General features: G+C 41.4%; 1 long non-coding RNA gene across 1 annotated transcript in view; it reads right to left on the bottom strand.

The window, feature by feature from the left end:
* Positions 1-3,359: 3,359 nt before the first annotated feature.
* The window catches only part of LOC309620030, a 28,850-nt gene continuing 13,740 nt past the window's right edge, over positions 3,360-18,469 (bottom strand). Inside the window, exon 2 of the long non-coding RNA XR_014239388.1 lies at positions 3,360-18,460. This is a non-coding gene — a long non-coding RNA (uncharacterized lncRNA). The remainder of the gene's footprint in view (positions 18,461-18,469) is intronic.

Raw genomic sequence — 18,469 nt, 5'->3', positions numbered from 1 at the left:
ATCATATGCACAGGGAAGCCAATGGCCACAGGCGCAAGAGATATGTCCAGTGAGGGCCTTTTCTGGTGCCTGGCGTAAGTCGCGTGAGGCCCAGCCCTGGCCAGACTATTTTTTTTTATGGCCCCGCACCTGGCACGTGAGGGCCAGTTCTGAGGGGGCTTTTTTTTATTGCTCGGCATCAGGCGCTTAAGAGCCAGCCCTGAGTGGGCTTCTTTTATTGTCATCGGCAGGTGCTGGCGTGTGGGGAGAGAGCAGTTACAGTAGTGACTCCTCCCCCTGTGTGTGACTCAGCAGTAGCGCCCTGTTTCCATGGCAGTCCTGTCTTCCTCTGTAGGCATTCCCTCCCGTCCCCTCAGTCCATCTCCCCACAGCCAACAGCAGTTCTCGCTCCGGGCCTGTTCTCCAATCCCCACACACCAGCTCCCAGCCCCCTTACACACCTGTGAACACACATCCCAGTCTGGGGCACGTAGGGCTGTGGTATGGACCATCTGTGTATTTCTCACTCTGTCCCATCTGCCACAGGTCAGCCACGTCACCCTCTTCTGACAGCCTCAAATGCTTCCCTTCTGTCCCAATTGATTTCCCTGTAGGAGAGGGGTTTTCCCGAATTCGGGAATCTCTCCTCTGCTTCAGCTCCCCTGCCCCAGGGTGCAGGTCCCATCCTGCTTCCTCTCGTCCTCCTCCCTTTTTTCCATCCTACCCAGTTATGCAGGGATCTTTATAGTCCTTTCCGGTGTCCAAGGTCTTCTGCTAGTTTTCAGCCGGTGTTCTGTGAGAATTGTTGCATCTATAGATGTATTCCTGATGCATCCTTGAAGAGAGATGAACACGTCCACCTACTCCTCCACCATCTTGAATCTCCTACCTTTATTTTAGTTTTAATTTTTTTTAATTTTTAGTTTTTGGCTGCATTGGGTCTTCTTTGCTGCACGTGGGGTTTCTCTAGTTGTGGCGAGCGGGGGCTACTCTTTGTTGCAGCGCACGGGCTTCTCATTGCGGTGGCTTCTCTTGCGGAGCACGGGCTCTAGGCATGCGGGCTCAGTAGTTGCGGCACGCGGGCTCTAGGGCTCAGGCTCAGTAGTTGTGGCACATGGGCTTAGTTGCACCGTGGCATGTGGGAGCTTCCTGGACCAGGGCTTGAACCCATGGCCCCTGCATTGGCAGGCGGATTCTTAACTACTGCGCCACCAGGGAAGTCCTCATTCAAATCTTTTGTCCATTAAAAAATTTGGTTGTCTTCTTTGAAATTATTTGTTGTATGAAAACTCAACATGTATAAAGGACTAGGAAAGTTCAAAGAATTGGATTTTTGAGTACCTGAAGGTTAAATAGGTCTATAGCCTGAGAAGGCTGAAGAGGTGGGCATAGTCCTGACCTTGTAGAGCAGCTGTCCCCAACCATTTTGGCACCAGGGACCGTTTTCATGGAAGACAGTTTTTCCATGGGCGGGGATGGCGGTGGGTTGGGCGGGGGTTCAGCTGGTAGTGCGGAGCGATGGGGAGTGATGGGGAGCGGCAGATGAAGCTTCGTTTGCTCGCCTGCCACTCACCTCCTGCTGTGCCAGTCCACAGCCTGGCAGTTGGGGACCCCTGTTGTAGAGCTGCATTGTCCAATATGACGGACCCTAGCCACATGGGGCTGTGAATCATGTGAAATGTGGCTTGTCCAATTTGAGATGCACTGTATATATATTGCAAAATGATTACCACAGTAAGGTTCATTAACACATCAATCACCTCACATAACTATATCTTTTTTGTAGTGATAACATTTAAGATCTACTTGAATTATTGATTACATATTGAGATGATCATATTTTGGATAGATTGACTAAAATTAAATATAGTATTAAAATTATTTTTACCATTTTGAAACTTTTTGAAAAAATATGGCTACTATGAAATTTAAAATTCAATACATGGTTCCCAATATATTTCTGTTATATAGCACTGTTTTAGAACCTTGACCATCAGGAATTTGGATCTTCATTTGCAGAGAAATGGGAAGGTATTTTAAGCATGGGGAAATTATGACCATTTTTTTGAAAAAAAGAAAGGTAGTGTGGAGAATAAATTAAGTAGGAAGAATAATTAGGGTGGGCAGCTTTGCAATAGTCCAGATGAGAGATGATAGTCACTTGGTGGTGATTGGCAAAAACAGCTTTCTGCTCAGTATCTCTAATATAATTACAATTTTGGAGAAAATATTTTTTAAAATGTATGTAGGAGGGTGTCAAGGCAAATATCAAATGGAATGTCCTTCACAAGGGAGCTAAGATCCTAGGCTCTTCTGTGTCTAAAGTGAAGATGGAAGGTTACTTGGGGGCACATACACTTGCTCAAGGAAGAGCCACTTAAATGGCAACTCTAGACTGTGCAAAATGTGCACTAGAGCATGATACAGACTTGGCTTTGACCCTGATTGAGGGGAACCACTGGAGTGTTTTGAGCACAGGAGTGACATAGCCATCGTTATTGCCTTAAAGTGTTGTTATTGTTGTTGAGGTATAATTGACATATAACATTATATTAGTTTCAGGTGTACAACATAATGATTCAATATTTGTATATACTGGGAAACGATCACCACAGTAAGTCAAGTTAACATTCAAGTCATTACATTTTAATTGTAAGATGATGTTGGCCGCTGTGTTGGAAATAGACTGGAGGGGGCGAGGGTAGGAGAAGAAAGACCATTTATTTAAACAATTCTTAATTGGTAAGCATTTTCATCGTTTCTAGTTTTCTCTAGTTTTAAACAACAGAGTAATCAATGTTGTGCAATAATAAAATTATTTATTTAAAATAATAAAAGGAACAGTGTAATTTTATTACAGCCTTCCTTTATTTTCTTCAGGTGAATTCCAAGAAACGGAAGTCCTGTTCAATGAGGTCTTCTGTTATTACGGCTTTTTATATATATATATTGCCAAATTGCCTTCCAGAAAGTTGGATCCAATTTATAATGCTGCTTCCTGCTACTCATGCCAGCCCTTGGCAGTAGTATTACTCCTTCTTAAACTTAATTGAGCAGCAGCTCCAAGTATGGCTTTAATAATTCTTATATGAATTAGCTCATTTTTTTTCTCCCATGAAACACCTCTCCCCAGTGTCCCCTAGTTCAGCTATTCCATTAAACTTTGGGTAAATTATATAGTCAATCTTTTCTGGTTAGTGCCGACAATTTATTAAGTTTTTCTTGTTCCTACAGGTGGAAGAACCTTGTCAAATTGGTAGGTTATTGATTTCTACTTTAATATTTTTTAAAGGAATTAAATGACAAACTCAAAAGAAGTTTAGAAAAGGAAGTCTGAGTATTTCTTTGAACTTATTGTTGGATATTAAACTTTTGGTGAATTTTTAATCAGGAATCTCATAAGTGCTAAAACCCTAAGAAAAACCCATTACAAGTTGGCTTAATAATGAGGGCAGTGTAAAATTTACATTTTTTGGTGAAAGTTTTTTCAGAAGTACTTCAGGATTGAACACTAATCCTGGAGTTTTTCAGAATGAAGCCTCTTTTCCAGAGATTTTTTTTTTTTTTAAGCTGAGAAGCCTTAATAAGCAATCTAGAATTCTTTGTTGGGAGAAAAAACATAAAGGCAAATAAACTACAGTATGTTTATAAATGTGCATGCATATATTTAAATATAAGTTCTTTCTCTCTGTTTCCTGGAGAATCACTGGGTGAAATTAATTTTAAGACACCATTGACCAGGCCCCTCAAAGGTTAAATTAAATTGAGGAGTGCTACTGCAATTTGATTATGTTTTCATCTTTTTGGATTCGTCATCTAGTATAGATTGAAGTCCTATTTTCATACGTCTGTATAGGTGACCTAAAAGGGTTGTTCAAAATTCTAATTTTTTCCCTCATGAATAATTTCTCTCACAAGGTAACCTTTGTCTTCTATGGACATAATAGAGGTGTTTATATAGAAATAGCAAAAGAAAATGGATTCTATTTTGTGACATATTGAGTCATAAGATAGAATTATGCTTCGGTACTCAGAAGCTGATCTTTTCTTTTTCCCAACGTGGAGGTTGAGAAGAGGGTTGACCCGCTATTGTCCTTGTGTGGAGGGTAGAGAAGCCAGGCTCCCAAACAGATAGGAGGAAGGGGTGACCACAGACACGGTGAGGTTTAGAGCTAGTCAACAACCAAGAAAAAAAAAATTTCTGTCACAAACCTGCCCCTGATGTCTCCCATTTCTGATATTAGCTCATTCCTTATGTTAAATTGCTCTTCACTGATTCTTCCAGAATTTTCTTCCTCCCTCCTCCAGTCCTCCAGCTTTGCATCTCATTGCATCATACTTTACCACCTGCTACTCTGTGTTGTGCTCATCTCCAGGTGCGTGTGTCACTCTTCTCCCTTGACAAAATCTTCAGACTGCCTGTCATTCTTTCCAGCTCTATTCCTGCATAATTCTTGGTGATTTATTTATTTATTTTTTAAATCCTTCGCTGATTATTTATTTATTTTTTTATTTATTTATGTGGTTGCACCGGGTCTTAGTTGCAGCTCACTGGCTCCTTATTAGTTGCCTCATGCATGTGGGATTTAGTTCCCTGACCAGGGATTGAACCCGGGCCCACTGCATTGGGAGCACGGAGTCTTATCCACTGCGCCACCAGGGAAGTCCCAATTCTTGGTGATTTAAATACAGCTGATTCTCATTACGTGTGGTAGTGATGTTCCATAAAGTAACAAGGAACACTGAATTAGTGAGCACTGAAACACTGCCGTGTCCTTCCAAGCTGCCTGTGTCCAGGGAAAGCAAGTCCTTGGCCTTTGATGTCTGTGGGGAGGGGGTCCTACTTGTACCCAAGATTCAAACAATGACAGATTCCTCAGGTTTAGAATGTAGTAGATATAATGACATTGGGATCATAACTGTGAGGAAAGGGTTCACTTCAGCCCTGGGCTGATCCCAGCCTCCTGTGAGAAGGACTTCAGAGTCCTGTGTCTCTGCAGGCTGCAGCGATCAATGAATGTGGCATATTGTGCCTGTTGCGTTTGTTGTGAGGCCTTGGTCTGGGAGACCGCTCCTGGACCAGGGCTGCTGGGGGCTGACATGCAGCTTTGGGGCCTGTATCACTGGCACCATATGAAAGATTGTCAGGAAGCTGTAGCCGTGGCGTCTCTGTGTCAAGGTGACCTGTCCACACCCTGGATGTCATTCTGTGGCAGCCTTGCATTTCCTGCGTGGGTGTGGGGACAAAATAAGCTGTGCACTTGGGTACCTGTTGAGTGTCGTATGAGTTTCCTGTCACTGCTGTAACAAATGACCGCAAACTTGGCACCTTAAAACAACATAAACATTCTACTTTACAGTTTTGTAGGATAGAAGTCTGTCACGTATCTCATGGAGCTAGGATCAAGGTGTTGGCAGGTCTGTGTTCCTTTCTGGAGGTTCTAGGGGAGATTGCATTTCCTGGCCTTTTCCAAATTCTAGAGGTCGCCTGCGTTCCTTGGCTGTGGTCTCTCCCTCCATCTTTAAAGTCAGCAACGGTGGATTGAGTCCTTCTCACATTGTATCACTCTAATCTCTTCTGCCTCGCTCTTCCACTTTTAAGGACTCCTGTGATTGCTTTAGGCCCATCTGGACAATCCAGAATAATCTCCCTATTTTAAGGTCAGCTTGATAATCAACCTTAATTCCATCTACAACTTAAATTCCCTTTCTCCATTTAACATAACATATTCACAAGTTCTGGGGATTAGGATGTGGACATCTTTGGGGGGCCATGATTCCGTGTACCACAGGTTCCTGATGAAATGAAGATGCTGTTCCCTCCCCTCTAACCTTCTACCAAGGGATGTAAATGGAGACGAAAGCCTGCAATGTGTCTTGAATCTGATTGCCAATTTGAATCTGCAACCACTGCTGCGTCAGTGCCCATTAGAACACAGTTTTGAGAGGGCAGATTTTTACTGGGAGCATTTCACATGTTCAAGCACAGTTTATTAAGTCTCTATAGGAGACTACTGTTCTGATAATTGACTAATTTCTTAATTGTGTAGCTCCCAGGATATCTTTCCTTTTGAAAACCTCTGGAAATAATTCTGAGATGCTGGGTAATGGGTTTCTGGGACTCTCTCCTGATAACTATTCAGATCTCCAGAGCTTTAGGACTTTTTGTGGCCAACAGAAAGAATTGAAAGCTACTGTTTTCTTTTAGAGGAAAAGTGTTGTTTTTTTTTTTTGTTTTTTTAAACCCTTGTGATATAAATTTTAAATGAAGCCAATATGCTAAGCTGGGCTGCTGTAAAATGATTTTCATCATTGCATTCATTGTGTCAACCCGATCTTTGGCTCCAAATATGCTGTTCTTGTAAAAATTTTATTTCAGCTGTCAGGGTAATCAAAATGGTTTCAAAAGCTCTCCTTGAATACTGAATTGAAATAAAATAATAAAATATGCTATTGAATGTCAGACTCTACAGAAGGAAGATACCAGATATGAGCAGGTTTTGCTTTTTTTAAAAAAAGTCGATTTTATTAACTTCTTTATTTGGTTATAATATTGAAGAGACTATTCCCGACATATACAGTTTCAAAATCAATCAAGTGGCTTTCAATCCAAGATTGGATTTGGGACTACATAATTAAACAGAAAGGACAGAACAATATTTCATTTATTGAAGTTATCTTTTGATGCCACAGTTTATGTTGTATGACGGGATTTTTGTAATGTTGTTGGATTGCATAGGCAGAGAAATAAAATGATGGCTACAGGTTTTATCCATTAAAATTTTGATACTACAGGTCTGCGTTTCTAAAACACCAAGAGCTACAGATGTCTGTAAGCTACATGATTTTATTATTCTATTACAGTGTACAAATGTTGTCGATGTTGTGGACAACACAGATGTGGAAATGAGCATCAGATTTTGGAGAGAACTCACTGAGTAGCCAAAGGACTATGCAAAAAATTGTTCAAAGGAAGCTCGCATTTTAAAACATTACCTGGCAAAGTCATGGTTCAAAACTAAAACAACCCAAGATCATGAGGCCAGATCTTTTCAGAGACATCCTGAGGATAAAAGTACCAGGTTTGCTGTTGTGTGAGTTGACTGCTCCAGAGCAGCTGGGGGAATGTTTTCATCCTCCCCATGTCTCTTCTTCAGTGAAAGCCTCTCGACAACCTCCCTGTCTGTCCCAGGCTCCACCTCTGACTGCTGCTGTATTCGCACCTCAGAATTCCTTCCCACCGTTGGTGTTCATTTGTCTATCCATCCTTCTATCCAACAAGCTTTTGTTGAGCACCACTTTATAAGAAGTTAATTATAAAAGAATCGATGAAGGTTGGGAATGATGTTGATCTGCATTACCTAATCACTCAGACCTAGGGAAAACTTCAGGGAAAAAGTGAATCGGTCAACTCACTAATTTCAAGGGTCTGGGTCTTGCCGTCATTCATTCTTTTTTTTGGTTTTGGTTTTGATCTGAATTTTATTTTATTTATTTACCTTTTATACTTCTTATTAATTATCTATTTTATACGTATTAGTGTATATATGTCAAACCCAATTTCCCAATTCATCCCCCCCAACCATCATTCATTCTTGCTGACTACCTTTATGAGTTGGTCACTGTGTCAGGCGCTGGCAGGGTATTAAGACAAAGCAGACATCAATTAGCAAATTGCAAATGGGGATCAATGAATTGTAGTGAGGATGGGGGAGGTGGGAAGGGAGAGGGTAGGCTAGGAAAAAAGGGGCTAGATAAAGTTGTGAGGTGACTGGAATTTTCCATCACCATTTCCTGTGCCTACTATCTGTTAGTAGCAGCCCCCTCAAATTTCTAGGACATTCTATCGGTCTGTAGCTAGTGAAGGGCCCTTTCCCTCCCAACCCCACTCCCATTCTCCACCGGGGGACCTTGGCTATCTCTGTCTCCAATCTCTGGATTCATCCTTTTCGATATGTCTCATCTGTATGTCTTATGTCCCACTCTGTTATGGCAGAGTCCTCTTCTAAGGGCCATCTTTCCACTTGATTAACCAGTTAATGAAGATATATAAGAGGGGACATTCTCCCTGCAGACCATACAGCAACGCTAATGGCTCTACTGGAATTTAGCAGATACGCAGGTCTTTCACTACCACACACACACACACACCATGTAAGTGGTTACCTTTTGGTAGTCTTGATAGGAACTTTGCCAAAATACTGCTCCCTATCCAGGAGCGGCCAGTAAATGGCAGGAAGAGTGCATGAAGCTTCAGCTACAGTGTCATTCTCTGCAGTAGGGTACAGTGAATTCAGATACAACAGTAGTAGAATACATTGCAAAAAATGGCCTCAATACTTTTCAGCTCCTCTCATCAAGAGATGGAGTCTATCTCCCGATCCTTGAAACTGAGGCTGGCCTGGGGACTTGCTGTGACCAGTGACATCAAGTGAGTTCCAAACCAAGGCATCAAGAGGCCATGCGGCTTCTGCTTTTGTTTGTCTTGGGACATTGTGACCACTGTGTGAGGGAACCCAAGCGATCCTGCTGGATGATGAAAGGCACATGGCTCTGTCACTCCAGCCTGCCAACCGCCCAGCATATGAGTGAGACCACCTTAGATCATCCAGCCATCACCTGTCCATCAGCTGACGCCAGAAGCACACAGAAGTCCAGCAGGGATCTACTGAGCCAGCCCCGATCAGAAGAACAACAAGCCAACTCCCAGAATCATGAGTGAAATAAATGGTAGTTGTTTTAATCCACTAGGAACTGATAGGAGCAGTCATATGAGGTGATTGTGATCCTATTTTTAAACAGGGAGAATGGGATGGATTCAGCAATAGAGTGGAGTGAGATCTGTAAAATTTGACTTTGTGTCCCAAAGATGAGAATAAGGGAAGAAAAAAAGGATATGGAGAGGCACGTATCTAAAACTACCCAGAAAACACAAATCTCTTGGCAGTATTTGCTGTGAAAAATCCAGAGTATTTGAATGGGTCTGAGTATCTTAAACACGCCTACTGGTATGAAGGAAGATAGCGCCGATTCTAGATGGCACTCAACTTTTATGGTATATGTCCCAGTTCACGTCATACTGAGATTCAAAAGTTGGTGGCCTTGGTTGGTATCTGTTTATATGTATGATATGCCTGAGGGCCATTTTTTTTTCCGGAAAAGAGAGGGAGTTCTTTGTTACTCTGTATAACATGAGTGCACCTGAAGCCCTATATGGCTCAGTCTCTGAGCAATGTTGCCTTCAAAGAAACAGTATTGTGGCAGAAAAACATAATTGACAGCAAATCACATCTTTACTCAGCCTCTTGAAAAAAAAAATGCCAAAGGGGAGAGTACATTGTTAATGCTAGCAAAGCTTAAAAGAGCATCTTCTTTAGACATCTTTATTGTTCTCAGTCTTTCTATGATGCCTTATAACAGCACTCCTAAGAACTCTCTGGAAGTGGCTCATGAAAATATAAAATGTTCTCTTCCCTTTTTCTCTTTAGTCTTTGAAAACTCTTCCCTGAAGCCAAAAGGCACAGCTTTTTGGTCTCTTGACTATGAGTCCCCAATCAAGTATAGAGCTAGGTATCTCTTTCTTGTCCTGTCCTCTAAACTCTACCCTCACCACGGTGATACTCCTTCATTCACCACCTCTTTCTTTTCCATCCTTAAGCTGTTCATACACAGTCATACCTTCCTAAAGCTAGCGCTCCCAGTATCTGACCCTCTGTGATACATTTGGGCCTCTGGGGTGGATAATCTGTTTTTATTTCTCTGAGAATCATCTCATTTCCCAGATTCCACACTCCATAGGAGAAACTCGGCGCTTAACTCTCAAGTAAGATTCCTTCCTCTTTAGAAACAGGCGGAAAGTGGGAAGGACTGAAATATTCATGTATTAATATAGGCTTATGTGAATTTGGATTATGTAAATATGAAATAAATGTGGTTAAAAATATACTTACAAAGTCTTATTTCTGGAACAAAATTTGAACTAATGTGAACCTCCCCAAATGAGAAGAAAAAAGTCCGTAATCACATATGTTTAAAACTGGAGGACTGAGTGAATCGAAAACGCTATGCTGTTACTACGGTTGCTGATAAACAAAACTACATGATGCTATTCTTTGTCAATCCTACAGGAAAATTATTCTTGAATTATAGAAGTTTTAATTATGAAAGGTGCTCTGAAAAATACCCTAGTGTAAACTGACTTCGATATTCTGTCCTCTTGTGTTTGCTTCTGTGCCTGAGGTGCAGGGAAGGGGACTGGGGAAAACTAGGAAAGGAGGGTCAGGTATTGAACCCTCATGAGGAAGGGGAGGACCAGACACTCAGCTGCTTCAGGATCCGCGTGACAACGGGCATCACTGTGAAAGGATGAGAGCCAGTGTCCCCATTTCTCCGTGGCACCCAGGACCACTCTGGCATTTTCAAAACTGGCAACTCTGGACCAGGAGGAGATAGGGGCAAGGCTGTTCCAAGATGTCCATCAGCCATGTCAGCATTGAGTCTCCCCCTAGTGGCTGCATTAGCAAAGACATCAATGGAGGGAACTGGAGGAGAAAGGACTGTGAAAATGGCAGGTGCTGACTGGCTGACAAGCTGGTCCATGGGCACTGGAGAGGCATCTTTTGAAGGCTTTTATTGATATTTTGGGGTGGGAGGAGTTTTTTTGAGGGTCTGTGTGAGCAGGAAGAGTTAAATGCAAGAACTTTGAGATGCTGATGATAATCACCCTGAATTTATGGACAGGCTGATTTGACCTTGGGATTCTTATGATACTTGTCCACACTGGTATGGTGGCTTTGCTCCTTATTCTCTTTGAGGGCTTCAGCTATTTACTTACTTAACTCCCTAAACCTCTGATTCCTTGCTTGTAGAGTGGAGGCAAATAATCACACTTACTTTAAGAGACTTTTGTGAGGATTCAGTGGGCTGATGCAGGGAAGGAGCTCCGCCTGGTGCCTAGCCTACATTGTCAGCACTCAATAAATAACGTGAGCTCTCATTGTGTGCTCATCACATCCACAGTCTGAAATGTACTCTCTCAATTTTATAGAACCCTTGGAGTTGCTAACATGACCCGCTGACTGGACTACCTTGATATCATTGGTAACTTCTGGGTCTTGGATCCCTCCTAATCTTTATTTTTTTTTAATATTTTATTTATTTATTTGGCTGTGCTGGGTCTTAGTTGCAGCACGTGGGATCTTCGTTGCCACGTGTGGGATCTTCATTGTGGCATGTGGGATCTTTTTTAGTTGCGGCATGCGGGCTCTTAGTTGTGGCACGCGGGATCTTTAGTTGCGGCACGCGGGATCTTTAGTTGCGGCATGCGGGACCTTTAGTTGCGGCATGCGGACTTCTTAGTTGCGGCATGCAGGATCTAGTTCCCTGACCAGGGATCGAACCCGGGCCCCCTGCATTGGGAGCATGGAGTCTTAACCACTGGACCACCAGGGAAGTCCCTCTTCTAATCTTTAATGGTTGATGTGGCAAGAGGACACAGCTCATAGTTTCTGCTTAATCTCAGGCCCCCTGTAATGGGAACTGTCATCACAGTTGACATTTTCTAGTTTTCTGCCACATCTTCTGGGAAAACAGTAACTTCTTACTCAGGGGAGATGGTATTTTATCAGGCAAGTTGAAGCCATTCTGAGAGAAGAGAAATTACCTCTATGTTCTTGTTCACTGACCTTTGGGGAAAATTACTGCTGTTTGCTTTTTTCTTAATTAAATGGCAGAAAAATTCTGTAAAAGCAATTAATAGAAGTCTTTAATTCTAACTATATTAAAACCTATTTTTCTGTTTCTATTACATCAAAATGGCAGGTCAAATGAATCTTTGGAAGTATGACTAGGGGTTTCCATGGCAACCAGGTAGGAAGAAGGGAGGAAACCGAGTTCTGGTCCATTGGTACTTTTCTCCCACTCACTGGGGACCCTAGAGAATCCGTTTGTGGATAGCGTCTCTCTGTGTCTCTCAGTGCACCCAAGTCCCGAGCTCCAAATGCCCCTTTGTACTCAAGGTGGGGCCAGTGGAGGTCGGGGTGACTGCTGATAGCAAAAGGATCCCAATGAACAGTAATACCATAAACCGGATTATATTTTTCAGTCCATGAAATGTTTTTATTTACATTATTTTATGTAATCGTGTTATCACTCTTAAGTTATCTCCATTCTAAAGGTGAGGAAGCAGGTTCAGAGAGGTGAAGGGGTTTGTTCAAGTCGAGTGGCAGAGCCAGGGTCTGTATCATCCAACTCTAAGAACAATGGCCATTCCTTTGGGCCATGGTATGTGCCAAAACCTCTTTCCTAGGGTCTTCCCTGTCCACTGTGGCAGGTTGGGTGGTTGGAGAGAGTGAGGCTTTACCTGTGTCCTCATTGGAGGCTGTGATGGAGAATGGGACACAGCTTTATGTATTTCCATGAAAAGCTCAGGTGCTGGCACGGGAGACTAATATTTTGTGGAAAACATGCACATGGCCTTTCTTCCCTGGTTCCTGATTCTTTGCCTGCTGGAGTGTGGAGGTCCTCATCGATTGCAATCATGAAAGGCACTCTCTTATTGCATCTGGTAACACAATCCTTCCACAGTTTTCTTCAATTACACTGATTATTTCCCATTATGAGTTTATTCTTTTCTGAGCTTTTTCCTCAAGAAGGTTCTGCAATTTTAGTCTCAATTATTATATTATTATAAGAAGTGGCTCTCCGGTGGCACAATGGAGTGGATGGGGGTTGTGTTATTTTGACCTCTCACATAAAGCATCTTCTAATTTTTGTTGGGGATGAGAGAACTGGTTGCTGATTGGAGTTGGCTGGACTGCATGAATATCCTAGACCTTTAATTATGATGAAATAACATTGCAGTTATTTTCCAACTTTAGAAGTATCTCCCTCCTTTCCTTTCTACTTCAAGCCTGCCACTAAGCATTTTTTTCTCTGGAAGCTTTTTTGGCTCTCCTGCTTCCTTTTCATTCCCACCATAATCCCATAATAATGAACGGCCACCTTAGATCCCAGGGCATCAGCTGCCTCCTTTCTGTCTTCTTAGTTTCTTGTCTTTATTCCAATGCATCCTACACATAGCAGCATGAATACTTTCTTTGGCTTTTATTTGGATTAGGTCACTCCCATTCTAAGGAGCCCAGAATACCTCTCAATTACCTCTTGAATAAAATTAAACCTCCTAATTATATACGCTGAAGTCCTCAGCCTGTATAGTCTTCCATTTAATGGCCCCCTGCCTGCCCTCCTCCACTTGGGCATCCTACTCCAGCTTCATAAGACCATTGACACCCGCAGTGTACGTTTATACCCACTTATTAACCGTGAGCCTTTGCACATCCCACCTCTCTTGTTCACAGTGCTTCCCCTCTTCATTTTACCAGGAATATAATTGGTTTAACTTTGTTTAACTCAGTGTTTCTCAAATTTATTTTCCCGTGGAACACTTTTGCTCACAAGGTGGCCGTTAAAACTGTGCTGGAGAGCTTCTGTCTCCTCTTTGCTCCTCCAGGTCTGCCCTCAACCCTCCCTCACTCTGCTGTGTGCTCGCGAGGGAGGCTGACCTCTGTCATGGTTACAGTGAATCTAGATGTTGCTCTGAAGGAATTTCATAGATGTGGCTAACCTCTACAATCAGTGCACTTTAAGTAAAGCAGATTACCCTCTATAATGTGGGTGGGCCTCACCCAATCAGTTGAAGGCCTTAAGAGCAAAAACTGAGGTTTCCTGAAGGAGAAATTCTAGTTCAAGATTTCACTATCAACCTCCCACCCCAACCCCAATCACATGAGCCAATTCCTTACAGTTAATCTCTCTCTCTTTCTCAATATTGATTCTGTTTTTCTGGAGAACCCTGACTGATACACACCTTAACTTCTGGGTTGGTTTGGCCAGTAAGGCCTACCTGCGGGTGATTAGAGGAAGGAAGGAGAGTTGGGTTACGCTGTTTATTCTCTGGATCACACTCTGCTGGGTCACTTATATTTGATTGTGTCTGTGGACAGAACTCCCAGCTCCTATCTGGAACCTTCTCCCTAGGACTCTTTCCTTCTTGATTATGGATTCAGTAAATCGTTCCACCCTCTTTCCCCTAGGGATGGTCACAGGTCCCTGCTGTTACTAGATCTGGGGGCCCTGCTCTATCTCTTGTGGTTTCCCTACACTCTGCCCTCATCTCTGTGAATAGCCCATTGTTAAACTTCCCTCAAATCGCCCAATTTGAAGTACCACGTATTTCCTGACATAACCTCGACTGATATGAGACTAGTGTTCCAAGGAGTATACTTTGGGAAACTATGCTTCAACTTCAACCTTTCTCTTACTAGGGTGGCAAAGTTGTAGGGTTCACGGTTCCCCAAAACAGCCTGGGGGAAGTCAGGATAGACATCATAGAAAAAGAGCTTCATGGGTTAGGAGCTGAATCATGGATGGGTTTAGTCCAGCTGGAGAGAAGGTGGGCATGGTGACAGAGTGAAAACTACCATTTGTGCACTCGACAATTATAAAATCCTTCTGCACATTTTATCTCGTTTGATCCTCTCAACAATCCCGTGAGGTGGGCAGTTACCCCGTGGCACAGATGATCAAGGAGATGAGCAAATGAGAAGGGTGGGTTGGCGGTGCAGGAGAAACCTGTCTAATTAAAGTGGAGAGTTCTTGATGAAAAGTGGGGAAGAAGAAGGTTTCCAGAGGTCAGGCAGGGCCAAATTATGCATGATCCTGAGGGTGGAGATGAGGAGTTTGATTTGATGTAAGAGACTGCAGAGAGCTTTTGAAGGATTATTTGAAATTTTTTAATTGACTCTATGAATAATACATGTTCATGATAGAATAGGAAAGTAAAGTGTAAGAAGCAAATAAACCTCATCCATAATTTTATCACCAAGTGATGTCTTTGTTTTATCCTCTTAAAGCTTGAGATAAATCAACATTCATAGCATTGTGTGTGTTTTATCCATCTGACACAGAGTTTCTCAACTGTGGCACTATTGACAGGATAATCCTTTGTTGTAGGGGGAGAGGGTTGCCTGTGTATTATAGGATGTTTAGCAGCTTCCCTGGCCTCTACCCACTAGCTGCCAGTAGTGCCCCTCCCCCCAGTTGTGGTGACCAGCAATGACTCCAGACATTGCCAAGTGTCCCTTGGTAGGCAGGTCATCCCCAGTTGAGAATCTCTGATATAACTTTACATTGTGAGCATTTTCTCTCACATCATTAATAATCAGAGAAAAATCCATACCATACTTTACTTACTCATGGCTTTGTTAGTTGGATGTTTAGTCTGTTATATAAATATATAAATGTGTATTAAAAATATGTATATATTGCCGTCATGAACAACACAGTGATGAGTATCCTTGAATATAAATCTTTAGTTGGATCTCTGATTATCTCCTTAGGACCAATTCCTAAAAGTGCATTTCTGAGTCAAAGGGCATGAGCGTTTCAGGACTCCTGGTATATTTTTCTGAAAAAGTGCCTTCCAGCTGGCTTGTGTTTAGGGGGATAATCCTGAGTTTAATTTCTTTTTCTCCAGTGTCTTGTTTTCTCAATTTTCAGCTCCGATTCAGTTTCCCAACCATGTCAGAAAGTCATTCAACTTTGTAAAGAAAATCTGTCTCATTCCCTAGGAGAGGCAGGGAGAGAAAGAAAAGAAAACGACCTTCAATAGACTTTTCGATTTTCTAGTTTACAACCTCAAATTCGCACTTTATATAGCTGAGTCTGCCTTCTCATTAGTATTATAAAATAGATTGTTACTATTGTGCTCTCCCAGGGATGTAAAACTAGAACAGGAATCCAGTCCAGCTCTTCCCCCAACTACTTCTGTAATCTTGGGTAAATTGCTTCATGTTTCTGAACCTAACTCTCCTCATTTGTAAAATAATGTGGTGAGAGAAGATGATCTCTCAGGGCCTTTAGAATTCTATATATTTGTGTTCATGTGATGGGAAGAAGAGAAACAACTCAACCAGCAACAACTTGGGGCCCTGGAGTCTTCTTTTCTAAAATAATATAATTAAAAAATGGCAAAACGCAACACTTGTATGTGTATCCCAATCATTAATGAACTTTGTTACCTTTTATTATGCTGCAGCCCTTTTGTTCTCCAATCGCCAGAATTTTCCTGAAGTGCTGAATGCTAAAAGGGCAGAGGTAGAATGTGGATGTTTATATAGGACTGTTGTCGAGACAGGAAAAGTCAAATATTGGCTTTACCCGTGATATAATATATATCATTGTTATCTACAGATGTTAACGATGAATATGTATGTGATAATTCTATAAATATTATATATATATAAAATCTATCCATCCATATATCTGCTTATTGAGTGTCTTCTCTACAGGCATGGAAGTTCCATGAGGGATAGACTTTGTCTGTCTTGGGATTCATCTTGGGATCCTCAGCATCTAAGACAGTGCCCAGCACCGGTACCTGCTCAATAGGTAAGTGAAGAACAGATGCATAAATGAATAAATAAGGATGTCACCTATCAAAAAGACAGGAAATAACAAGTGCTGGTGAGTATGTAGAGAAAAGGGAACCCTTGTGCTTTGTTGGTGAGAATGTAAACTGGTGCAGTCACTGTGGAAAACAGTAAGGAGGCTCCTGAGAAAACTAGAACTAGCACACCATCCAGTAATCCCACTTATGGGTATAAATAAAAAGGAAAGGAAACCACTATCTTGAAGAGATATCTGTGCCCCCATGTTCATTGCAGCATTATTTACAGTAGCCAAGCTATGGAAACAACCTAAGTGTCCATTGATGGATAAGTAGATAAAGAAAATGTGATGTATGTATACAATGGAATATTACTCATCCATGAAAAAGAAGGGAAATCTGCCACTTGCAACAACAGTGATGAAACTGGAGGGCATTATAGTAAGTGAAATAAACCAGACAGAAAGACAAACACTGTATGGTATCACTTATATGTGGAATCTAAAAATAAATAAATAAATAAAAAATAAAAACTCATAGAAACAGAGAGTTCATCTGTGGTTGCCAGAGGCTGTGGGTTAGGAGATACTGGTCAAAGGGTACAAACTTTAAATCATAAGATGAATAAATTCTGAGGCTATAATGTACAGCATGGTGACTATATTTAATAATTTTGTATTGTATACTTGAACTCTGCTAAAAGAGTAGATCTTAGCATTCTCAAAAAAAGGGGAAAAAAGTAACCATGGAAGGTAATAGATGCGTTAATTAACTTGATCATGTTAATCATTTCACAATATATGTGTATATCAAATCATCACTTTGTACACTGTAAATATATTACAATTTTTTGGTTAATTATACCTCAGTACAGCTGGAAAAAATAAATGAATGTGTGAACTGGATATCTGTGCAGCACGTACAAATATGTCATGAATACAACTTAGTAACAAGAGTTCTCTGCTTGTAGTTTTGTGTCTGTGGAACTTGAACCCTGTTCATGTTGCACAGAATGTGTCCTCTGAAAAGAACCCCACCAGATGTAGCTATTTTTCAGTTAACTAAAATGATGGAACCATATTTTTGAATGATTGACTGAAGGAATGAATGGAGAAATGAAAAAAAATGAAGGAACAAATGAGCTAACACAGGTAAAATGAACTTGGCTAAAAAAATAATCTAGTTTGGATTATACCATTTTCCTTTGCCGTCATGTAAATGCTTTTATGAAGACAATTTTGGAAATAAGCTCTACCAATATGATTGTCGTTTACTAGGGCAGAGATTCATGAAAGCAGATGCTGTCAATTTTAATTTTTATCACTTAAGTTGTAGATGAAACATGTTCACAAATACATTAACGAGAAGGATGATGAAACTACAGATGCAGATTATCTATCTATCTATCTATCTATTTATCATCTATCTGCAGATAAAGATACAGGAGAGGGGGCCCAGTTCAGGACTGCAAAACGAGAACTTTGAGTGCCATTTGCTACCTCACTTGTAAAATGAGAAAGGAAATTCTGTCAAAGACGGTGAAGGATTGCAACACATTTGCAAAATACAAATAGATTTTGCGAAATTATCATTGCAGTAGCGGTGATAAGCAGTTTCAAACTTATGTTAGAGAATTCCATTCTGCTATGAAGTTGTAGACAAGCGATTCCAAAGAGCACCAGATTTCAACGCTGTGTAATTGTGTGTAAAATTTGTTCCAGAGGTTCAGCAGGGCTGAGGCATAGGGCTGTAGCTTTGCCAATTGTTTTCAAATGGGCAGTCAGGGCTTATGGGGCAGTCAAATACTCAAAAGTATCAATAGTAAGACAAAGGGGAGTCGATTTGAATCACACATTCTCTTCAGAGACAAACTTTTTTAGTCCCTAAACAAGTTATGTTGCTACTTTTTAAAATGAATTACCAGTTCCCCTGGTAATTAAAGGCAATTTTCATCATTTAACAAGCAGTCATAACGTGCATTTGGCAGTGAGCTTATACTTTAAGGTTTTTTTCTTCAGAAAGCTTTCCTTCAGCCTGTTTTGA

The sequence above is a fragment of the Balaenoptera borealis genome (genome assembly GCF_965194805.1).
Source record: "Balaenoptera borealis genome assembly, chromosome: X".
NCBI classification, from domain to species: domain Eukaryota; kingdom Metazoa; phylum Chordata; class Mammalia; order Artiodactyla; family Balaenopteridae; genus Balaenoptera; species Balaenoptera borealis.
The sequence above is the reverse complement of the archived record's forward strand: the minus strand, read 5'-3'. Positions and strand labels throughout refer to the sequence as shown.